At 40.7% G+C, this 22,348-nt stretch overlaps 1 protein-coding gene and 1 long non-coding RNA gene across 2 annotated transcripts in view; both read left to right on the top strand.

Annotated features, from left to right (window-relative positions):
- LOC307006000 (uncharacterized protein) overlaps window positions 1–22,348 on the top strand; it is a 229,927-nt gene that overhangs the window by 33,132 nt on the left and 174,447 nt on the right. The gene's annotated exons all lie outside the window — the stretch shown is intronic.
- Window positions 7,663–10,294, top strand: LOC306997043. Its single transcript, XR_013797250.1, has 3 exons — window positions 7,663–7,725; window positions 8,645–8,718; window positions 10,182–10,294. It is a non-coding gene; the product is annotated as an uncharacterized lncRNA (long non-coding RNA).

Here is a 22,348-nt window from a genome sequence, read left to right as displayed (position 1 = left end):
TGACCTAAAACTCCATCAAGTGACCTAATGGTGACCTAAAACTCCCTCAAGTGACCTAATGGTAACCTAAAACTCCATCAGGTGACCTAATGGTGACCTAAAACTCCCTCAGGTGACCTAATGGTAACCTAAAACTCCCTCAGGTGACCCAATGGTAACCTAAAACTCCATCAAGTGACCTAATGGTAACCTAAAACTCCATCAAGTGACCTAAAACTCCCTCAGGTGACCTAAAACTCCATCAAGTGACCTAATGGTGACCTAAAACTCCATCACGTCACCTAAAACTCCTCAGGTGACCTAATGGTGACCTAAAACTCCATCAAGTGACCTAATGGTGACCTAAAACTCCATCAGGTGACCTAATGGTGACCTAAAACTCCATCAGGTGACCTAATGTGACCTAAGACTCCCTCAGGTGACCTAATGGTGACCCAAAACTCCATCAGGTGACCTAATGGTGACCTAAAACTCCATCAAGTGACCTAATGGTGACCTAAAACTCCCTCAGGTGACCTAATGGTAACCTAAAACTCCATCAAGTGACCTTAATGGTGACCTAAAACTCATCACGTGACCTAAAACTCCATCAGGTGACCTAATGGTACCTAAAACTCCCTCAGGTGACCTAATGGTGACCTAAAACTCCATCAAGTGACCTAATGGTGACCTAAAACTCAATCAAGTGACCTAATGGTGACCTAAACTCCATCAGGTGACCTAATGGTAACCTAAACTCCATCAGGTGACCTAATGGTGACCTAAAACTCCATCAAGTGACCTAATGGTGACCTAACTCAATCAAGTTACCTAATGGTGACCTAAAACTCCATCAGGTGACCTAATGGTGACCTAAAACTCCCTCAAGTGACCTAATGGTAACCTAAAACTCCATCAGGTGACCTAATGGTAACCTAAAACTCCATCAGGTGACCTAATGGTGACCTAAAACTCCCTCAAGTGACCTAATGGTAACCTAAAACTCCATCAGGTGACCTAATGGTGACCTAAAACTCCCTCAGGTGACCTAATGGTGACCTAAAACTCCCTCAGGTGACCTAATGGTGACCTAAAACTCCCTCAGGTGACCTAATGGTGACCCAAAACTCCATCAGGTGACCTAATGGTGACCCAAAACTCCATCAAGTGACCTAATGGTGACCTACAACTCCATCAGGTGACCTAATGGTAACCTAAAACTCCCTCAGGTGACCTAATGGTAACCTAAAACTCCATCAGGTGACCTAATGGTGACCTAAAACTCCATCAGGTGACCTAATGGTAACCTAAAACTCCCTCAGGTGACCTAAAACTCCATCACGTGACCTAAAACTCCATCAGGTGACCTAATGGTAACCTAAAACTCCCTCAAGTGACCTAATGGTGACCTAAAACTCCATCAAGTGACCTAATGGTGACCTAAAACTCCCTCAAGTGACCTAATGGTAACCTAAAACTCCATCAGGTGACCTAATGGTGACCTAAAACTCCATCACGTGACCTAAAACTCCATCAAGTGACCTAATGGTAACCTAAAACTCCATCAAGTGACCTAATGGTGACCTAAAACTCCATCAAGTGACCTAATGGTGACCTAAAACTCCCTCAAGTGACCTAATGGTGACCCAAAACTCCATCAGGTGACCTAATGGTGACCTAAAACTCCATCAGGTGACCTAATGGTAACCTAAAACTCCATCAGGTGACCTAATGGTGACCTAAAACTCCATCAGGTGACCTAATGGTAACCTAAAACTCCATCAGGTGACCTAATGGTGACCTAAAACTCCCTCAAGTGACCTAATGGTAACCTAAAACTCCATCAGGTGACCTAATGGTGACCTAAAACTCCCTCAGGTGACCTAATGGTAACCTAAAACTCCCTCAGGTGACCCAATGGTAACCTAAAACTCCATCAAGTGACCTAATGGTAACCTAAAACTCCATCAAGTGACCTAAAATTCCCTCAGGTGACCTAAAACTCCATCAAGTGACCTAATGGTGACCTAAAACTCCATCACGTGACCTAAAACTCCATCAGGTGACCCAATGGTAACCTAAAACTCCATCAGGTGACCTAATGGTGACCTAAAACTCCATCAAGTGACCTAATGGTGACCTAAAACTCCATCAGGTGACCTAATGGTGACCTAAAACTCCATCAGGTGACCTAATGGTGACCTAAAACTCCCTCAGGTGACCTAATGGTGACCCAAAACTCCATCAGGTGACCTAATAGTGACCTAAAACTCCATCAAGTGACCTAATGGTGACCTAAAACTCCCTCAGGTGACCTAATGGTGACCTAAAACTCCCTCAGGTGACCTAATGGTGACCTAAAACTCCCTCAGGTGACCTAATGGTGACCTAAAACTCCCTCAGGTGACCTAATGGTGACCTAAAACTCCATCAAGTGACCTAATGGTAACCTAAAACTCCCTCAGGTGACCTAATGGTGACCTAAAACTCCCTCAGGTGACCTAATGGTGACCTAAAACTCCCTCAGGTGACCTAATGGTGACCCAAAACTCCATCAGGTGACCTAATGGTGACCTAAAACTCCATCAAGTGACCTAATGGTGACCTAAAACTCCATCAGGTGACCTAATGGTAACCTAAAACTCCCTCAGGTGACCTAATGGTGACCTAAAACTCCATCAAGTGACCTAATGGTGACCTAAAACTCCATCAAGTGACCTAATGGTGACCTAAAACTCCATCAGGTGACCTAATGGTAACCTAAAACTCCATCAGGTGACCTAATGGTGACCTAAAACTCCATCAAGTGACCTAATGGTGACCTAAAACTCCCTCAGGTGACCTAATGGTAACCTAAAACTCCATCAGGTGACCTAATGGTGACCTAAAACTCCATCAGGTGACCTAATGGTAACCTAAAACTCCCTCAGGTGACCTAAAACTCCATCACGTGACCTAAAACTCCATCAAGTGACCTAATGGTAACCTAAAACTCCCTCAAGTGACCTAATGGTGACCTAAAACTCCATCAAGTGACCTAATGGTGACCTAAAACTCCCTCAAGTGACCTAATGGTAACCTAAAACTCCATCAGGTGACCTAATGGTGACCTAAAACTCCATCATGTGACCTAAAACTCCATCAAGTGACCTAATGGTAACCTAAAACTCCATCAAGTGACCTAATGGTGACCTAAAACTCCATCAAGTGACCTAATGGTGACCTAAAACTCCCTCAAGTGACCTAATGGTAACCTAAAACTCCATCAGGTGACCTAATGGTAACCTAAAACTCCATCAGGTGACCTAATGGTGACCTAAAACTCCCTCAAGTGACCTAATGGTAACCTAAAACTCCATCAGGTGACCTAATGGTGACCTAAAACTCCCTCAGGTGACCTAATTTTAACCTAAAACTCCCTCAGGTGACCCAATGGTAACCTAAAACTCCATCAAGTGACCTAATGGTAACCTAAAACTCCATCAGGTGACCTAATGGTGACCTAAAACTCCCTCAAGTGACCTAATGGTAACCTAAAACTCCATCAGGTGACCTAATGGTAACCTAAAACTCCATCAGGTGACCTAATGGTGACCTAAAACTCCCTCAAGTGACCTAATGGTAACCTAAAACTCCATCAGGTGACCTAATGGTGACCTAAAACTCCGTCAGGTGACCTAATGGTAACCTAAAACTCCATCAAGTGACCCAATGGTAACCTAAAACTCCATCAAGTGACCTAATGGTAACCTAAAACTCCATCAAGTGACCTAAAACTCCCTCAGGTGACCTAAAACTCCATCAAGTGACCTAATGGTGACCTAAAACTCCATCAGGTGACCTAATGGTGACCTAAAACTCCATCACGTGACCTAAAACTCCATCAGGTGACCTAATGGTAACCTAAAACTCCATCAGGTGACCTAATGGTGACCTAAAACTCCATCAAGTGACCTAATGGTGACCTAAAACTCCATCAGGTGACCTAATGGTGACCTAAAACTCCATCAGGTGACCTAATGGTGACCTAAAACTCCCTCAGGTGACCTAATGGTGACCCAAAACTCCATCAGGTGACCTAATGGTGACCTAAAACTCCATCAAGTGACCTAATGGTGACCTAAAACTCCATCAAGTGACCTAATGGTGACCTAAAACTCCATCACGTGACCTAAAACTCCATCAGGTGACCTAATGGTAACCTAAAACTCCCTCAGGTGACCTAATGGTGACCTAAAACTCAATCAAGTGACCTAATGGTGACCTAAAACTCCATCAGGTGACCTAATGGTGACCTAAAACTCCATCAGGTGACCTAATGGTAACCTAAAACTCCATCAGGTGACCTAATGGTGACCTAAAACTCAATCAAGTGACCTAATGGTGACCTAAAACTCCCTCAGGTGACCTAATGGTGACCCAAAACTCCATCAGGTGACCTAATGGTGACCTAAAACTCCATCAGGTGACCTAATGGTGACCTAAAACTCCCTCAGGTGACCTAATGGTGACCCAAAACTCCATCAGGTGACCTAATGGTGACCTAAAACTCCCTCAGGTGACCTAATGGTAACCTAAAACTCCATCAGGTGACCTAATGGTGACCTAAAACTCCCTCAGGTGACCGAAAACTCCATCACGTGACCTAATGGTGACCTAAAACTCCCTCAGGTGACCTAATGGTGACCTAAAACTCCATCAGTTGACCTAATGGTAACCTAAAACTCCCTCAGGTGACCTAATGGTGACCTAAAACTCAATCAAGTGACCTAATGGTGACCTAAAACTCCATCAGGTGACCTAATGGTGACCTAAAACTCCATCAGGTGACCTAATGGTAACCTAAAACTCCATCAGGTGACCTAATGGTGACCTAAAACTCAATCAAGTGACCTAATGGTGACCTAAAACTCCCTCAGGTGACCTAATGGTGACCCAAAACTCCATCACGTGACCTAATGGTGACCTAAAACTCCCTCAGGTGACCTAATGGTGACCTAAAACTCCATCAGGTGACCTAATGGTGACCTATAACTCCATCAAGTGACCTAATGGTGACCTAAAACTCCATCAGGTGACCTAATGGTGACCTATAACTCCATCAAGTGACCTAATGGTGACCTAAAACTCCCTCAGGTGACCTAATGGTGACCTAAAACTCCCTCAGGTGACCGAAAACTCCATCAAGTGACCTAATGGTGACCTAAAACTCTCTCAGGTGACCGAAAACTCCATCAGGTGACCTAATGGTGACCTAAAACTCCCTCAAGTGACCTAATGGTGACCTAAAACTCCATCAGGTGACCTAATGGTGACCTATAACTCCATCAAGTGACCTAATGGTGACCTAAAACTCCCTCAGGTGACCTAAAACTCCATCACGTGACCTAATGGAGAAAAAAAAAAAACTTGGGAGAACCCAGGCGCAGTCGGGGGCCAGTTCTCCTCTGGCGGTTATGAACTAGAGGCCGGATTTAACTGTAAGATTAAAACATTTATATGAATGCCTGTGCAGGATTATCAGGTTAATCGGATGTCTTTTATACGTGCTACAAATGATCTTCCTAAATTGTACCTACCCCGTCTTCTGGTAACAATTAGAAAATAAGATATCCAAACACAGGGACTGATTTTTTTCTCGTCTATTAATACAGTTTCTGCAATTTCCCATAAAAAAGTCAATGCTGAATATAACATTTTCACTTGTCACTGTACTCCTATACACTTCTCATTACGGTTTTGCTTCAAAACACAGTACCACTCCGTTGCTTATGAATAGCACCCTAAGCATCTAGCTGGCGATGAAGAGGATGCAGGGCCAGCAGAGCCGGGGTCTGTTCATGGAGACCGTGAGGGAGTGTGGTGCTGCGCTCTCAGGCCAGCCGAGGCAAAGAGGAAGACCAGTGACAGCATGCCGGAGGAGAACCTGAGGAAGAAGCAGAGAGAGAGAGATGAGGTCTTCTCCTCTTAGGCTTGGCCCTGTAATGAGGCATCTGCCCCCAGACCAACACTCGTCACATGTGGACGCCTGGTCAAGACCCCTCTGCATCCCTTTTAATGTTCTGGGAACCCTGTAGCTTTGCTTTGGGGCTCTGTGATTTAGTTAGCTATAATAAATATTCAACGTCTGGTTACACTTCCAAAAATAGCAATTAGGCACCAAAACGACTTTGGGAAAAAATCAGTCCAGTTCCTGATCCTCTGGTCCACCTCCTTACTTGGACTCTCACTGTACAATAACCTGTCTGCATTTGACTGACAAACTGGCTTTCATCATTTATGTGTACAAAAAACTGTTAAACCGTTTAAAGCTTTACATATTTATCGTAGAGATGTTTGACATGAGGTTTAGCTATCTAATGTTCTCCTAACAAGTCACAGGGCCTTTTATATAATAGTATTTGGACAGTATGTGTATGTAAAACTGAGATGAACATGAACCGATGAACTCCTTTCCCAAAGCTATTTGCAGCTATCCATCCAGCACTTCATTAACATTACAGACAATGTATTAATCGAGTTATTTTATTGTTTTTAGTGCTTATTTACAACCCAATGTAACCTTTTTTTAACTGACAAAAGTACAAAGAAAAGTTTCCCAATGTTTTCACTGACCAACATAATTGTATTTTGTAAATATTAACAAATTTTGATTTTGATGGCTGCAACATACCCAAAAAAAGTTGGGACTTTTCCAATACTCGTTGCCTTCTCTCAGGGAACTGAGGTTACGATAGTAACCGAGTAGTTTATTGTTTTATTTAATTTTAGATAAGATTTCAAAATCTTTCATCCCTGTGTGCGTTTCACTGGACCCTTTAGGAGAAAATTAAACATCAAATAACTTTAACTATTTACTGACATGTTAACTCTCATGAAGTCTTTTCTTTTAGAGGTTTGCTCAAAATGTCAAAGGAATCACAATGACAACGATGATCACCATGTACTATATGCTAGTTGTACAGTTTAGGAGACAATTAAAGGGAAAGTCACCTCAAATTACTTTCTCTTTGTTTAAGATGTGTTCTATTGTGAGACACTGTAACTGTGTTATAAAAGGTGCTTTATAAAGTGAGTTATTACTCTTAATAAGCGTTTGGGAGCATAACTTTATCTCTGCATTACTGTATACTCTCACAAACATTGTGGATGTTAAATACACATTTTATTTGCAAGTGTGTTGATGAAACCCTTTTGGCTTCTGCTGTGTCGAGGGGAAACATGTTGCATGTTCTAAAGCAGAGTAAAATGGTTTGATTCCATAAAACAAACAAACAAACAAACAAACAAACAAACAAACAAACAAACAGCATGACTGAATTTGTTGAACTGATGCAGTCATTGGGTTCCTGAATAAAACTCAGGACCAGCAGTTTCAGAAGATGCATATAGTGTAGTGTCTTCTACCTCATCACAGATGTGAATGAGTTGATTTAAAATCATCCAACAAAGTCCTTCCACAGACCTTCTGAGCAGCCCAGGAGCCACCGTGCAGTAGCGGCAAGAGTAAGATAACAGACAAACTGGTAATAGTAGTGAATCTAATACATATGATAGTGGTTGTTGAAAGTCCTCCTTCCTGCCCAGTCCTAGGGGGCGGGACTTAGCCTTCACCTGTCAGGCAACACCTGAACACATAAGAGGCCTGGATGAAGCCCTGCTCAGTCTGTCGCTCTGTTTGCTGCAGAGAGTCGGACTGCACCTTATATTGCCCATCTTTGGCTGAGCACCCGACGCAATATTTGGGTAAGTTATGGATATTTGTTATAGTTAATGATATTTCTTTGTTCATATTCACCTGTAAAATACTGTTTGTAGTAATAATTATCTCTATATATATTCACATTGTATGTCCTGCACTTGCTGCTATTGCACTTCTGGTTCGACCTAAACTGCATTTCGTTGCCTTGTACCTGTACTTGTGTAATGACAATAAAGTTGAATCTAATCTAATCTAATGAAATGAAATAGTATGGTTAATAAATAATATCAGCACTCTATACGGACATACAGTAATTAACAATTATTAAAAGTAATTAGTGTAAGGGTGATTTGGTCTATGTCATGTTTTGTTTATTGGATCTCAGACGGGAGCCAACTCCAATGTGTTCACTTAAACCAGTCGACTCGTGGGGTGCTGGATGGGTTTGAGTCCGACCGCTGGCCCTTTGCTACATGCCCCCCCCCCCTCTTTGCAACCCAGTGTTTTAAATGAATGCCCTTGATTGGAGGCTATAAAGATAATCAAATCGCGTTTGCAGTGAAATGGTAAAACGGCAGCCCACGTAACGTTTCCATCATGCACATAGTTGGACTATTTAGGTGCCGATGGAGCAGTGGATTAGACACAAGCCTTTCGGGGTTTGATTCAATGCGCTTTGGATAAAAGCGTCATCTAAAGAGTAATTATTATTATGAACTAACATGTTTGTCATGAGCTGCTGCATTAAGATAGTTTTACTTTAGTTTTCTCTCTCTTAACTTGTCTAACTAGTTACTGGCAGCCACAACAGCAGCAGTCAGTGGTTCCTGTAAAGCTCTCAGTCTCTCAGGAAAGGAGTTGAGACAGAGCAGCCGGAGGACAGCAGATGTTAAGCTGAAGTAATAACTGGAAAGGGTCGATGCATCACTACTTTGATCATGAGAAGTGTTCAATGTTTTGCAGAGAGATGGCAGGTCGGATAAAGAGCCGGAGGACACTGAGTCTCCTGATCCTCCTCAGCCTCACTAGACTATTTGGTAAGAAATATTTTACATTTTAACACGTTCAGGCTCTCTTCCACATCTTTAAAGTTTCAATAATATTTGATTTGGCAAAACACCAGCGGTTACCGAGGTAATAAGGTGAATAAACAGCTTGACACAAGACAATGTGTGAAATCAATAGTGTATTACAGTTTTTCTCAGTCGCTCTGGTACATTTCATTAATCATCCTTAACACTAAGAGGGTTTCTCAAAGCTATTTGTTCAAACAGCAGCAAACAGGAGATTATCTGCAAAAGCCCAAAGTCTTCTCTCAAAGTAAATCTTTGTGTCAGTGAACATGTGTCTTTGGTTACGAACGATCAGTCAATGTGTTCAACATGTTGTCAGTAACAGTGTGCTGGAAGTGTTTTCTGATGTGAACTATGACTGAGGTTTGAATTACAATGATTGGATATGCAGCATGTTTTCTGTACGGGTATTTGAGTTTCTACAGTACACAGTTACACATTACCATAGGTGTCATTTACACTGGGGATGATGGGCCATGCCCACACCACTTTTTGGAAGCATTTGGTAAAAGTTTTATGACAATTAGCTTGTAACAAGAAATGTTTAATAACAAATAAAAATGATATGAGATATAAGGTTTACTTGCACAGTAAGAAACCATGAAATGAAAAGTAGCTTAGGCTAAAAAAACCTAAAAAACAATTAAGCTACTGAATTAAGTTACTGTATTATATTGTAAGATTATTATTATTATTTGAAAATATGTATATGTTCTGATTTGTCACTGGCCACATGAATTTGTTTCCCTTCATATAAATGAAGACATTTCCAGCATAAAGTGGTGCAGAAGATGTCTCCAGAATGCAGGAAATGAAGAGTTTAATGCTCAAATTCCTCTGAGAGAGGACCCCGGACTCCCCAATCGAATAGCCTATTTCCTCTATGAATATTCTTGTCTTGTTCGTGTGACTCGTGTTTTGTCACACTCCTAATATGACCCCCTACATGTCCCCACCACTTTTCAACACAAAGTGAAGCCCTTTGCACATTCATGTATTTGGGAGATAACCATTTGCATGAATGTGTCAAATTACAATATCTTGATAAGAGAAATTGCTTTTATGAAGTGACCAGATGATGTGGAGGTTGAACAAGTAGGGTTTATTTTAGAATTTCACTTCTGATCTGAGAAATGAGAAGAACTGTAATGACTGAGGCCCAGACCAAGTGTCCCCCAGAGGCCATTTACCAGGAGAGATTTCTTTAAACACTGAACTTCCCTTATTTGTTTAACCTAAACACTGAGAGGAAACCTTGCAACTCCTATCCAAACTACCTCATACAGTCACAGTAAGTGTGGGTTAATACTACAGGAGACACTCTCTGAGCTGCTGCTTTGCCAGAAATATAACAGACATTTTAATAAAGACGTCAGCCAATAAGCACGAGGAACACCTACATACAAAGTATGACGTGTTTGTTTCAGAGGTGAGAGAAGAGTGGGAGGAGCTACGCCCCGACGTCGCTGGCCGGCACCGCCTCAGAGGACTGTCTGAACACAGGCTTCAGGAAAGACTCAAGAACCCTTCAGGCCAAAGGTATCTGGAGAAATGTTTAGATAAATATCTCAGGAACGCCTTGATGGAATTTCATTTCCTTTGGCACAAAAGTCCACTTAGACTCAAGGATGAATGACATTTGATATGCAAAAGGTCAAAGGTTAACTTTAACTTTAGGTTTAAAATGTGTGTGAAGCATCCAGGTTTTAGAACTTGTAGCTTCTTTGCAGCAACATCCATATTTGAAGCATTGAAGGTTGACTTGTGGTCAAGCACGGCCCTGCATTCTGCGATAATTCTTACTAATGGAATTTGCTTTGGTCATAAGGTGCTACACGTAGACAGACATACAGTCGACATAAATAAATGTAGAAATATATATGGAATAAAGAATGCAAGTTATATAAGAATAATAAAGAGCACCGGGAATCACTGAATCAACACACAAAAGCAAAGCGCACCGAACACCGAGGCAGCTAACTCAGCGTCACTTGGTTCCAAAAATCAAAGATGGCGACGGCCACTATCTCAAACTCAAAACGCTAGTCCACAAACACACGGGTGACATCCCGGTGGCTACATCCATTTGTTTTATACAGTCTGTGGTGCGGACCAAACCACCGCATTGATGCCACTGAAGAGACGAGTCTCGCCGTGAGCGCCTGCCGCCTAGTGTTCTTTGGTTCATTCGATTGTTGTAGCTGATTCTAACTTTAAAAAGCAGTTAATCTCCGAGGTAGTTTTAAAACATTCTTAAAAGTTATGATCGATGTTGTGAAAGAATCCCCAGGACAATTAGTGGATTATTTATTTGTTGATCGTAGTAATTTTCCAAGCACAAATGCCAAACATTTGATGGTTTCCAGCCTCTCAAAAGCGATAATGTTCTAATAATTAATCATTTCCTTTGTCTTAAGGTTATATTAAATTGAACATCTTTTGGTTTTGGACAATTAGTTAAACAAAACAACACATACGATGACATCAACATGTGTGAACAGGCATTTTTCACAGTTTTCTAATCTTCATGAATTGATAAACTGAATAAAAAATCCACAGATTAAGTTGAAGTAAAAACAAAACACAAGTAGACGTATCGATCATAGTATGGAATTATAATAACCAAGATCTTACAGTATATCATGTCTTTCAGAGTCAATAAGGATTTATATTTTTATACAAATAAAATGTTTAATTTAGCTAAATATTGAATTTATACCAATGTGTTGTTATTCTTCTTTCTTAGGGAAGGTACTCTCAATCTTAAGTCATTAACTCTTCACATGGTCTTTATCAGGTTTTAATGGATTTGTGTAATTATTGTGTGAACGCAGCCTCTATAATACACATGTTCATCTTCTTTCAGAGTGGACATTGACCAAAGTTCGCAGGGTCATTTGCAGCAGTGTGAGGAGGGGTTTACATCCGGTGACACTCAGATGCAACAGGTTGGTGGATCTTAACAGAAATATCAGTAAACACCGCTGAGTTTAGAAGAACTGAATTCAATACTGGAATCCAAATCTATGGGAACAAGTCAAGTCATCTTCATTTATACAGTGCTTTTAACTATTTAGATTGTTTCAAAGCTGCTTTACAGAGATAAACGGATAATTTAAGGTAACAGATTGTTTTTGGCTTTATAGCGGTTCTTGAATAATGTTATTTTCCAGCTAAAGTTAGTTTAGATTGATTCACTTCCGTCGAAAGGATAATTTGTTATTAAATTAGGGGCCGCTAAGACGACAGCGTTCTCTCTACACAGACTTTAAACTGAACCTGTGAGAAACGCTGATGGCGCTCACATGCGCATCAAGAATTAATTCTATAGTTATGTGCGTTTGAATATATGTGCGCATGTTTGTAATTCCCTACAAACCAAGCCTAAACAAACTACTTGTCTTGCCTATAAATTTTGATACACTTCGTGGTAGGTACGCGAAATCGAAATTATCAAGGGGGGGTCAAGGAACAGAGAGCAGAGGGGGTGGGGGCTAGTCAGAGATGGGATTCGGCCGGCCCAATGTCAGTATAGAAAATCACCCAATGGGCCGCTGTCCGTGCTTTATGGGCTGATCGTTGGCCCATTTAAAAATAAACAGTTATATAAATAAATAATTTATGTTACACCGGCCCCAAAGGTGCGTCGGCCCATCAGTACGCCATTACCAGCCCTGGTTCCAGGCCTTTCTGTGTGGAGTTTGCATGTTCTCCCCGTGTCTGCGTGGGTTCTCTCCGGCTGCTCCGGCTTCCTCCCACCGTCCAAAGACATGCAGGCTAGGATAATTCACCTTTGGCTAAGCCCCGCCCCCCCTTAGTTACTGTTGCTACGTCCGTCAACTTCATCTGGGCTCTGGTGTGGTATCAACATGGCTTATGCTGTGACGGCTCTTCCTGCTGAACTTTTATGAAACTTTTATAAAGCAGCAAATAAAGTGTCCGATAGAAGTAGGCAAAAGTGTCTGCAGTGTGCGATCGAAGGATATATTCAAGACATACCGGCGAAACGCAAGCAACAACAAGCCAAATAGAGGCAAAAGCATAACGGTCACAGTCACATGACCCACCGCATATCCTAATGGAGACGGAGACTGAGACTCACAATATCAGGAGCAACACTGCTCATGCAGAGCTGGTCTCTATTCACTTCTATAATCGTTATTACAAAGCAAACGGACTACGCGAGTATAAAGTTGTGTTTATTAGCAGCGTGTGCTAGCGTATCAACAATTAGTGTAGAGAACCGAAATCATGACCTAAACCAGCATAAAACTGTCTAACTATAACTTCACAGTAAGGTTAAAAGCTAAATGTATCTTAGAGCAAAAGTGTGTTGAAGTGTGTTGTTGATCTTGAGGGGTTTCGCTGACTGAGGACGTCCACACAGTTTAAGGCGAGACACTACAGGTGAATAGGGTACAATTTTAAAATAATAGATATCACCATGAAACTTCCTCAGTTGATAACTTACACAAGTTCATAAAAAAAATGTATTACAAGTTTTTGAAATTTGTATGTTTAATTATGCAAATTAGACATTATCTCATTAAATATGCGCAATTTTGCATATATTTTCGGTAGATAGATCTGAACATATGATAAAGCCAGGTGCAAAATTCTTCTTTCATTTTGATTACACACAAGATTCAAAAAGATGTTCAGAGGGATTTCAGGATATATGCTTTCATTACCTAGGAAATTAAAATATATTGTCCATAGCCTTAAAAAATCGATTTTCCTCATAATTTTTTTATTAAAATGTCACATAAATCAGGCCAGGAATGATTTATTAACAAATCCCTCTGAACATATCTTCAGAATACTGCTAAGTGTGTAACTGGAGAGTTTGGTGTACACCGGCTGAGATGTTTATACTGGAGAATGACAAAAAACTCATTTTGAGAAAAAGGCATTTAAAGATTTGTAATGTAAAAAATCATACTTTTTTAGTGGAAACAAATATTTACTGACACGATATCTCATCAAATCATTAGCAACAATACAAACCACCTAAATCACATCAACACTTATAAACACAGCATTTATGGCCTTTAACTGAGCAGAAAAACAGTCAAAAACACACATCTGAACGTCAGAGCGTGTCACGTGATGCATCTGAACCAATCACGTTGTCAGAAATTGACATCAGCCAATGAGATTTCGCTTTTAGGGTTAAATGCCCATTATACTTTCACGATTGGTTGCTGATTAAAAGGAAATGACCATATTTGGATCGACAGCATTGTACAGGAGAGAGAGAGCTTCACAGACGTGTGTGAGATTAAAGGAAGAAGACAGAGATCGCGGAGCAGCGCGTTGATTAAGAACGCCAACTTTTGTTGAATTTCGGATAAATCTACAGACGCAAATAGACAAAGTGTAGTAAAATAAAGACCTACATGTGTATTTTGGACTTTTTTTCACCACAAGTCTGAAAGAAGACATGTTATTGAAGACAAATAGCCCAAAATCTCAAAATTGACCAGTGAAAAAAAAACGATGTTTTTGCCTGCCGTGTCTCGCCTTAATCCAAAGACGACACTTGTCAGGATTTGACTTCGGTTTTGGGAAGGGAAAAACGGACACCTCCTCCAACCTCTCTGGGAAACACGTATCTGTCACGTATCTGTGTTACAAATGCCCCAGGCACAACGCTTAACCATATTTCTGATAAAACTACGACGGTAATAGCCTGCCGAGAGTAAACATATGAGACGCCGGTGTTAAAGTCAATGGAGCGCTGTGAAAGTGTCGGACGAAAGTGTCAGTTAAAAAAATATTGGAATTAATACATTAAAATGATTCAATAATTTAAATTGAGCAATTCAAATTCAAATCTAAATTCAGTTTCTAGTGACACATATTTCTGCCCATACAGTCAGTGTTAAATTAATAAAACGAGTTATTAAAAGAGTTCAACACCAGAAAACATGGAGTGAGATACCACATGTTTCATAAATGGTTATCTTGACCTAATCTTTATTTATATTAAATGTTTTATATATTTTCATTTCCCAGCATGTTGATGAACAGAAGATACAAGATAGGCCGATAAGTGCTTCAGAGATCTCACACAGCTCCAGCCAAACACTTCTGGTCATGACTGACAAAGACAAGCCAGCAGAGGACAGAGTCCAGCAGGAGTACAGCATGGATCCTCATTACTCAGTTATAGTCAGCAAAGATTGCCTGTTCAATGTCTCATGTGTACCAGAAGCAGACAGCGGCACTGCAGTGGGAATATTTGGAAGAGTTTCAGAAGATGGACAAACTGTGTCAGTCTTAGAAACAAAGCAGGAGAATCACCAGATCTACCAGGTCATGAATCAACCTGACTCAGTTTCTCTCTACCAAACTCCACAAACACCGGTTGATCACAGCACACAGTATGACCACCAGCAGATCCTCATTATGCAGGATGACCCTACTGTCAGAAAAGCTGCTACTTCTCTTTATGAGAAACGTCCAACAGTGACCTCTGTCTACGCTCTTGATAAAAAGCAGAGACCCAAACTGATCCACGGTGCCTCTGTGCCTCTGTCGGAGGACAGCCGACTGACGCTGGTAGGCCACGGTGAGAGAGACAACTCTGGAGAGACGAGACTGGCAGGGTACACCGCTCAAGACGTCGCCAAAATCATTCAACAAACCTTCAGAACGGGCGACAGAATCAAAACAACAAGTGTGGTGGCCTGTGAGGTCGGATCCGATAAAGAGTTTGTTGAAACCCTGCTGAGGGAGCTCCATGAGACCGCCAACATCGAGACGGAGCTGCACCTCAGGAATGCTGTGCTCCAGGTCAGACACACCGGAGAGATCATCACCCAAGAGATCTCTGAGGAAGGGGTGCAGTGGAGACACAATGATGACAGCAAGAAGGTGGTGGCAACCCTTGATAGGAACGGAGACGTCATTATCAGAAATGAGCCTGGCAGGAGAGGAGAGGAAGTTTTTACTAATGAAAGAAACTTTCTAGCGGACCGAATGGAGAAAAAAAATAAGCCTAGCAATAAAGGAGCAACAAGTAGTACTATAGTTACCTACAGAGACAGCTGGCCTGTTGAGCCACACAGATTTATTGACCAGAATGTTTTTGACAAGTTAACTCCTACTGAACAAACTGCTGTTAATGAACTTGAAGCTCTGTCCTGGGCCTTCTTTCATGCAGACCTGCCACTTCCAGACAAAGTAATCCAGGACATAAACCAGAATTATGTAATAGGGAGGAAAGAAGTAGATAATATAAACGAGCTGTATGGCATTACATGGATAACGGATCCGCAGGAACTAAATAATGTTCTTTCCAACTGTTATAACATTAGCACAGCAAGAGATGTCAGACGTATCATCCGTCATTATGCAAAGGAGGGAGAAAATGACTTCACATTCCTGATGGTCACAGAATGGATATACGTTGTTAATCCTGTAAATCTGTATGTGTATCCAGTTGGAAAATGGCTCGACCAAAATCAAAGAACTGATAAATACAAGGATACAGTCAAGACAATTATTCAAAAACAGACAGACAAAGTAGCTTACAAAGACCTTCGAGGTAAACCAGATAATGACAAAAAAACAAGATATGCTGATTATGTGACAGATATTTTTCTTGGAAGGGAAACTTACCTACAGGTTGAAGAGCTCAAGTACACCACATATTTCACTGCATCAGTTATATCTGAATCTGCTCGAAACTTCCGGACATTTCCTCTGATTCTGATGGCCGTGGAAATGGTTGAAAACGCCAATGAGAGAGGAGCGGATTTTCTTTATACAGAGCATTCGATGGCAACAGGAGGCAGTTGGATTAACACGAATCTACGTGGATTTAGCGGCGCAGCAACACGTGAAGATTCCAGCAAACCAACTGCTTCCTCTAGTAAGTCTAAAGTCCCCCCAAATACCGGGTCCCTTAGAGAAGTCATAGCCAGAGAAGTCAACCTGTATAATTTGTGGATAAATACAAAAGATGGTAAAGTATTGGATGCTGAGAAGGTACGCGCGATTGCAGTAAAGTTCCAGTTAACTGAAGGTGATCCAGTTACAAATTACAATGCTTTTAAAAGCGAAATTAATCAAAGCAGTGGAGCTTCAGCATCTGGGTAAGGAGCCTACACTGACGGCCACGTAACTCTCCAAGAGCTGAAATCTGCCCCTGGGGAGCTGGCGTACCAGACCTACACCATCAAGACTCGCACAGCCATGTCTCGTGTGGACTCTTTAACCGGTGAAGACTGAAACATTTACTGTTTACTGTTTTTATTTTTTTTTATTCATTTTCTGTATAATTTCATAATGTTTTGTGAAGTTAACCTATGTTTGTACACATGTGCTGAGCAGACAGTTATATCACATGTATAAATAATAAATCTCTTGGCAAAAGTAACTGGTGTAGCTTCCGTGATTCAACAATAATTGGGGAAGCAGGATTTTTAAATCTACACCGGGATGTGTATGTACAGGGATAACTGTGCCGTTAGCGTATGTGTTTCCTCTGGAGGTTTGTAAAGCCTGATATAACCAGTTTATATCCGTTTGATTATTCACATTCCTGGAGTATATCATGACAAACAGGACAAAAAGAGTTCACTTAAAAAACCAGTGCAGCACTTCTCTCAGCACCAGTGCTGAACACTTGGCCAGTCTGCAGAGTACTGCATTTATCACTGAGCTAGGGTTACAACAGCCATATTTGACGGAGAATATGTGAATAATATATATGCGAAAATTTCACTTTGTGGCCCTGAGATGTCGGCAAACGCATGGAAACATAAAACTCACAGGTATGACTTTTAGTAGAGTGGATGAAAAAGAAAACTGTGAAAAAGGAGTGTACGTTTTTTGAAGGACAAACTCTTGTTGGCATGCAAGTAAAACAAATTAAAACAACTGTAAATTATTTCAATTGTTACATTAATCTAGTTTTGTAGGCTAAATAATGTTTTGTTGTTGTTAAAGGAGCCCTCACAACTAGTTCTTATGCCTGTGCTTCTGGACGAGTAGCTGATAGATAACAGCAATCTCCTCCTGCCTTGCTAAATACTAGAATGGCATATCTGGTACATCTTGTGAGAAGAGAACCATATGACATGTCAGTAGAATAAACTGCATTTGTAGTTTTAGAGAGGATATTGCAAGATGTCACTCCCCCTAGCTAAATATAGATCCGTCTGCCGTCATTACTGCAGCTGGAAATGATTTGGTATCATTGTTCTGTGGTTGCCAATCTGAACAATTTAAGGAGAAATCAACCAATTTCTGCATAGGGAGGACTGTATCTCTGCTTTCTGAACACAGCGCATCACAACGGATGGAAACCGTATAAGAGGGAGAGAAGGAAGAGTAAGAGATGACACTGCCTGAGACGTGGAGAAACCGGGTCGACGTGAAGACGTGATGCTGAAGCGAGTCAATCTCTCACTGGCCTTGACCTAGAAGTCTTCTGAGTGTACTTTACTGTAACACGCTTCTCCTTTAGTGCTTCTGCAGTTGGTCCCTGTATGTTCTCAGTACAGACATTCGATAGGACTACTATTCAATATTCAGGACAATACTATACTTGCAGATTTGCACGTGGGCCATTTTATTAATGAGTAAATGTCACAGTCTTTTAGGGTTTTTATAATGTAAAATTTAGTGCACTCTACCTTTAAAGAGAGTTCCCATTCCCTGCCTTGAAATGAAACTTTACAGATTCTGCCAAAAGATGCAACTCCTCAAAACTCCTCAGAGCTCGCAACCCAACGCAACTGTTCAGGTCGTCGTCACCAAACCCCCAACACGGTCAACACGGACATGTGAAGTTGTGCTAATGAAATATTATTAAACATAGTATGTAATCCTTATATTCTGAATATTCAGCAGGTGGAGAATATTCTCATATATCATGTTAACAAGAACACTTTAATTAATAACTTTAAGCTTTGTAAACACATGTTGGGACATTTCTGTGCATCTCATCAAACGTTGCGGACACACATGGCACCCGTTTTGTAGAATGACTATTTTTAAAAGTTTTATGATCAGTTTCTGCGCATATAAAATTTTATTATTTTAATGATCTACTTTATTGTGATTAATGTAGTTATTGTAAGTTCAAACTAGCTATATTCAGATTAATTTGGACATATTATGCTGCTGTAATTATTGATCTGTAGTGGTTGATGGACTAAAGCATAAAAATACTGTAATATGTTTGCAGATATGTAGGAGTTCACATACTCGTTTCTCTGAACAACACTTCTACAGCCGGTTCATTTACTCTGAAATACGCGTTCCGTGTTGCCAGTCGGTGTTTGTCTTGGTGTGTGTGATCTCGCCCAGTACCAGTTCACACAATAGTATTTACACCCGGGTCGACAAACACAGCGTATGGCGGCCAGCAAACACACTCGGTCAGAGATCTCAGACTCTACCCGACCTAGAGAGCCTCGGTGTCCTTATTAAAGGGTAAAAATAAATATAAAATATAAAAGGGTTTTTATTATAATGTTATAATATTTTAACAATATTTGTTAAAAAAAAAAATATATAATAAATATGTAATAGTGCACATATTTAGCAAAAAAACTCTCTATAGCTAATTTCTCTAGGCAACTAGCGTGCTAGAAAATGGATGTGTGTGTGAGAGTGTGTGAGAAGTGTCGATTGTGTGATTCTCAGCCTTGGCAAGTCAAGTCATCTTCATTTCATTTATATAGCGCTTTTAACAATGTAGATTGTTTCAAAGCGGCTTTACAGTAATAAATGGATAATTTTGGCAGCCCTGCATAAAGTAAAATTAATTTCCATAACACACTCCTGAGGATTTTCTTCTGCACGATATTAGCATTGGCCAGCAGGGGGCGCTGTGTGCATTCGAAGCCTGGAGAAATCCTCCACTGTTAAACACATCAGGCTGGAAAGCTTTAAAGCTTCATCTCTCCATCACTACCTTCAGGTTCTCTCAGCTCAACAGTTATACGGTATATTAGCAATAATGATGATTTCATCCTTCATTCTGAGCCCTGTCTGAAACCACTGGTTTTAGTGGCGTGTCTCTTAAGGCTTGACAGTAAAACACTCTCTGTTATGATTGGTTAATGTCATTGCATGTTTTGAAAACATTCATATGTAACCATCATTTACAGACAAAGCATTATGAAAGGATTCACTTACGGTTTGTGATGCAGCTGCTGTCAGATCAATACAGTTGTGCTTCATGTTCCAACAAAAGTTTCTTCACAGACTGCATTACATTATGCCTCGTTTACAAAACAATCTGCAGTCAAAAGTTCAGATCAAACATGTATGTGGTGTTCAACAAAAGCACTGCCCAGTTACACAATTATGAAACTATTTGTTTTGTGTAATTACTGTTGCACTGTTCAACACTTGTATGTCGTGTTTAACTGTGCAACAATGTTCTTAAACTGCATTTACTTTGGGTAACACTTTATTGTAATGTGTCCTTGATACATGCACCGGTATTTACTGTAGTAAATCACTTGCAACATTTTTTTGAAGAATGTACATTCTGTAAAAAGATGCGTTTTTTTTTTTTTGCCACTGTCACATTCAGCTTGCTCAGTTAATTAATATTCTGAAAATACTATCAATCAAACTGAACTTGACCCTTTGTATGAGAACACAGAATAATTGAATTGAGCTGGATAATGACACTGTTGTCTTCAATAGAGGTGTTCACAGAACATCTTCAGTTTGCTGTATACAGTGAGTGCATCCGCTCCCTTTCAGTCTGTAATGTTCGATATCACATCGGAACGTAACAATGAATTGGGATCTGGCCTGAAAGATTGTGCTGTTTATATATGGGGTTGTTTTTCTGACACAATTCTGCGTGAGCAAGATCATATTTTGAACTGTGAACTGAGTTTTGTAGAGAAATGTCGCAAATCAGAAAGTATTTCAAGCGAACAAAAACAAATTTTGTTCGGATGTGCAGACGTTCTAAATGCCGACTAAAATTACAAGTGCTATATTTGTAATCTGATAATTGAATCCAGATTCCATGAACCAGTCACTAGCCATCCACACTGTCAGACTTTACCGGGTTTTTCTACAGTAAGGGTTAACAGTGCAGCACTCAACACATTACATGGGGGTTTAGTAGAGGAAAGTTGAGTCACTCAGAGTCAAGAGCATTCAAGACCACAGAGCAAAATCCTCAGTGTTAAAGTCCACAGTTCAGAGTCTATATGAGCCGATCTACAGAGAGGACAAAGTTACACTGTATAGTGTCACTATATAGCACCGGGTCTAAACACTCAGTTGATCAGAGGAAGTGAATAACCACAGGAGGAGCTGATGATGTTTAAAGGAGGAGCTGATGATGTTTAAAGGAGGAGCTGATGATGTTTAAAGGAGGAGCTGATGATGTTTAAAGGAGGAGCTGATGATGTTTAAAGGAGGAGCTGATGATGTTTAAAGGAGGAGCTGATGATGTTTAAAGGAGGAGCTGATGATGTTTGAAGGAGGAGCTGATGGTGTTTAAAGGAGGAGCTGATGATGTTTAAAGGAGGAGCTGATGATGTTTAAAGGAGGAGCTGATGATGTATAAAGGAGGAGCTGATGATGTTTAAAGGAGGAGCTGATGATGTTTAAAGGAGGAGCTGATGATGTTTAAAGGAGGAGCTGATGATGTATAAAGGAGGAGGTGATGATGTTTAAAGGAGGAGCTGATGATGTATAAAGGAGGAGCTGATGATGTTTAAAGGAGGAGCTGATGATGTTTAAAGGAGGAGCTGATGATGTTTAAAGGAGGAGCTGATGATGTATAAAGGAGGAGCTGATGATGTTTAAAGGAGGAGCTGATGATGTTTAAAGGAGGAGCAGATGATGTTTACAGGAGGAGCTGATGATGTTTAAAGGAGGAGCTGATGGTGTTTAAAGGAGGAGCTGATGGTGTTTAAAGGAGGAGCTGATGATGTTTAAAGGAGGAGCTGATGATGTTTAAAGGAGGAGCTGATGATGTTTAAAGGAGGAGCTGATGATGTTTAAAGGAGGAGCTGATGATGTTTAAAGGAGGAGCTGATGATTGTTTAAAGGAGGAGCTGATGATGTTTAAAGGAGGAGCTGATGATGTTTAAAGGAGGAGCTGATGGTGTTTAAAGGAGGAGCTGATGATGTTTAAAGGAGGAGCTGATGATGTTTAAAGGAGGAGCTGATGATGTTTAAAGGAGGAGCTGATGATGTTTAAAGGAGGAGCTGATGATGTTTAAAGGAGGAGCTGATGATGTTTAAAGGAGGAGCTGATGATGTTTAAAGGAGGAGCTGATGATGTTTAAAGGAGGAGCTGATGATGTATAAAGGAGGAGCTGATGATGTTTAAAGGAGGAGCTGATGATGTTTAAAGGAGGAGCTGATGATGTATAAAGGAGGAGCTGATGATGTATAAAGGAGGAGCTGATGATGTTTAAAGGAGGAGCTGATGATGTATAAAGGAGGAGCTGATGATGTATAAAGGAGGAGCTGATGATGTTTAAAGGAGGAGCTGATGATGTTTAAAGGAGGAGCTGATGATGATTAAAGGAGGAGCTGATGATGTTTAAAGGAGGAGCTGATGATGTTTAAAGGAGGAGCTGATGATGTTTAA

Source organism: Phoxinus phoxinus (assembly GCF_949152265.1).
Source record: "Phoxinus phoxinus genome assembly, chromosome: 1".
NCBI classification, from domain to species: domain Eukaryota; kingdom Metazoa; phylum Chordata; class Actinopteri; order Cypriniformes; family Leuciscidae; genus Phoxinus; species Phoxinus phoxinus.
The sequence above is the reverse complement of the archived record's forward strand: the minus strand, read 5'-3'. Positions and strand labels throughout refer to the sequence as shown.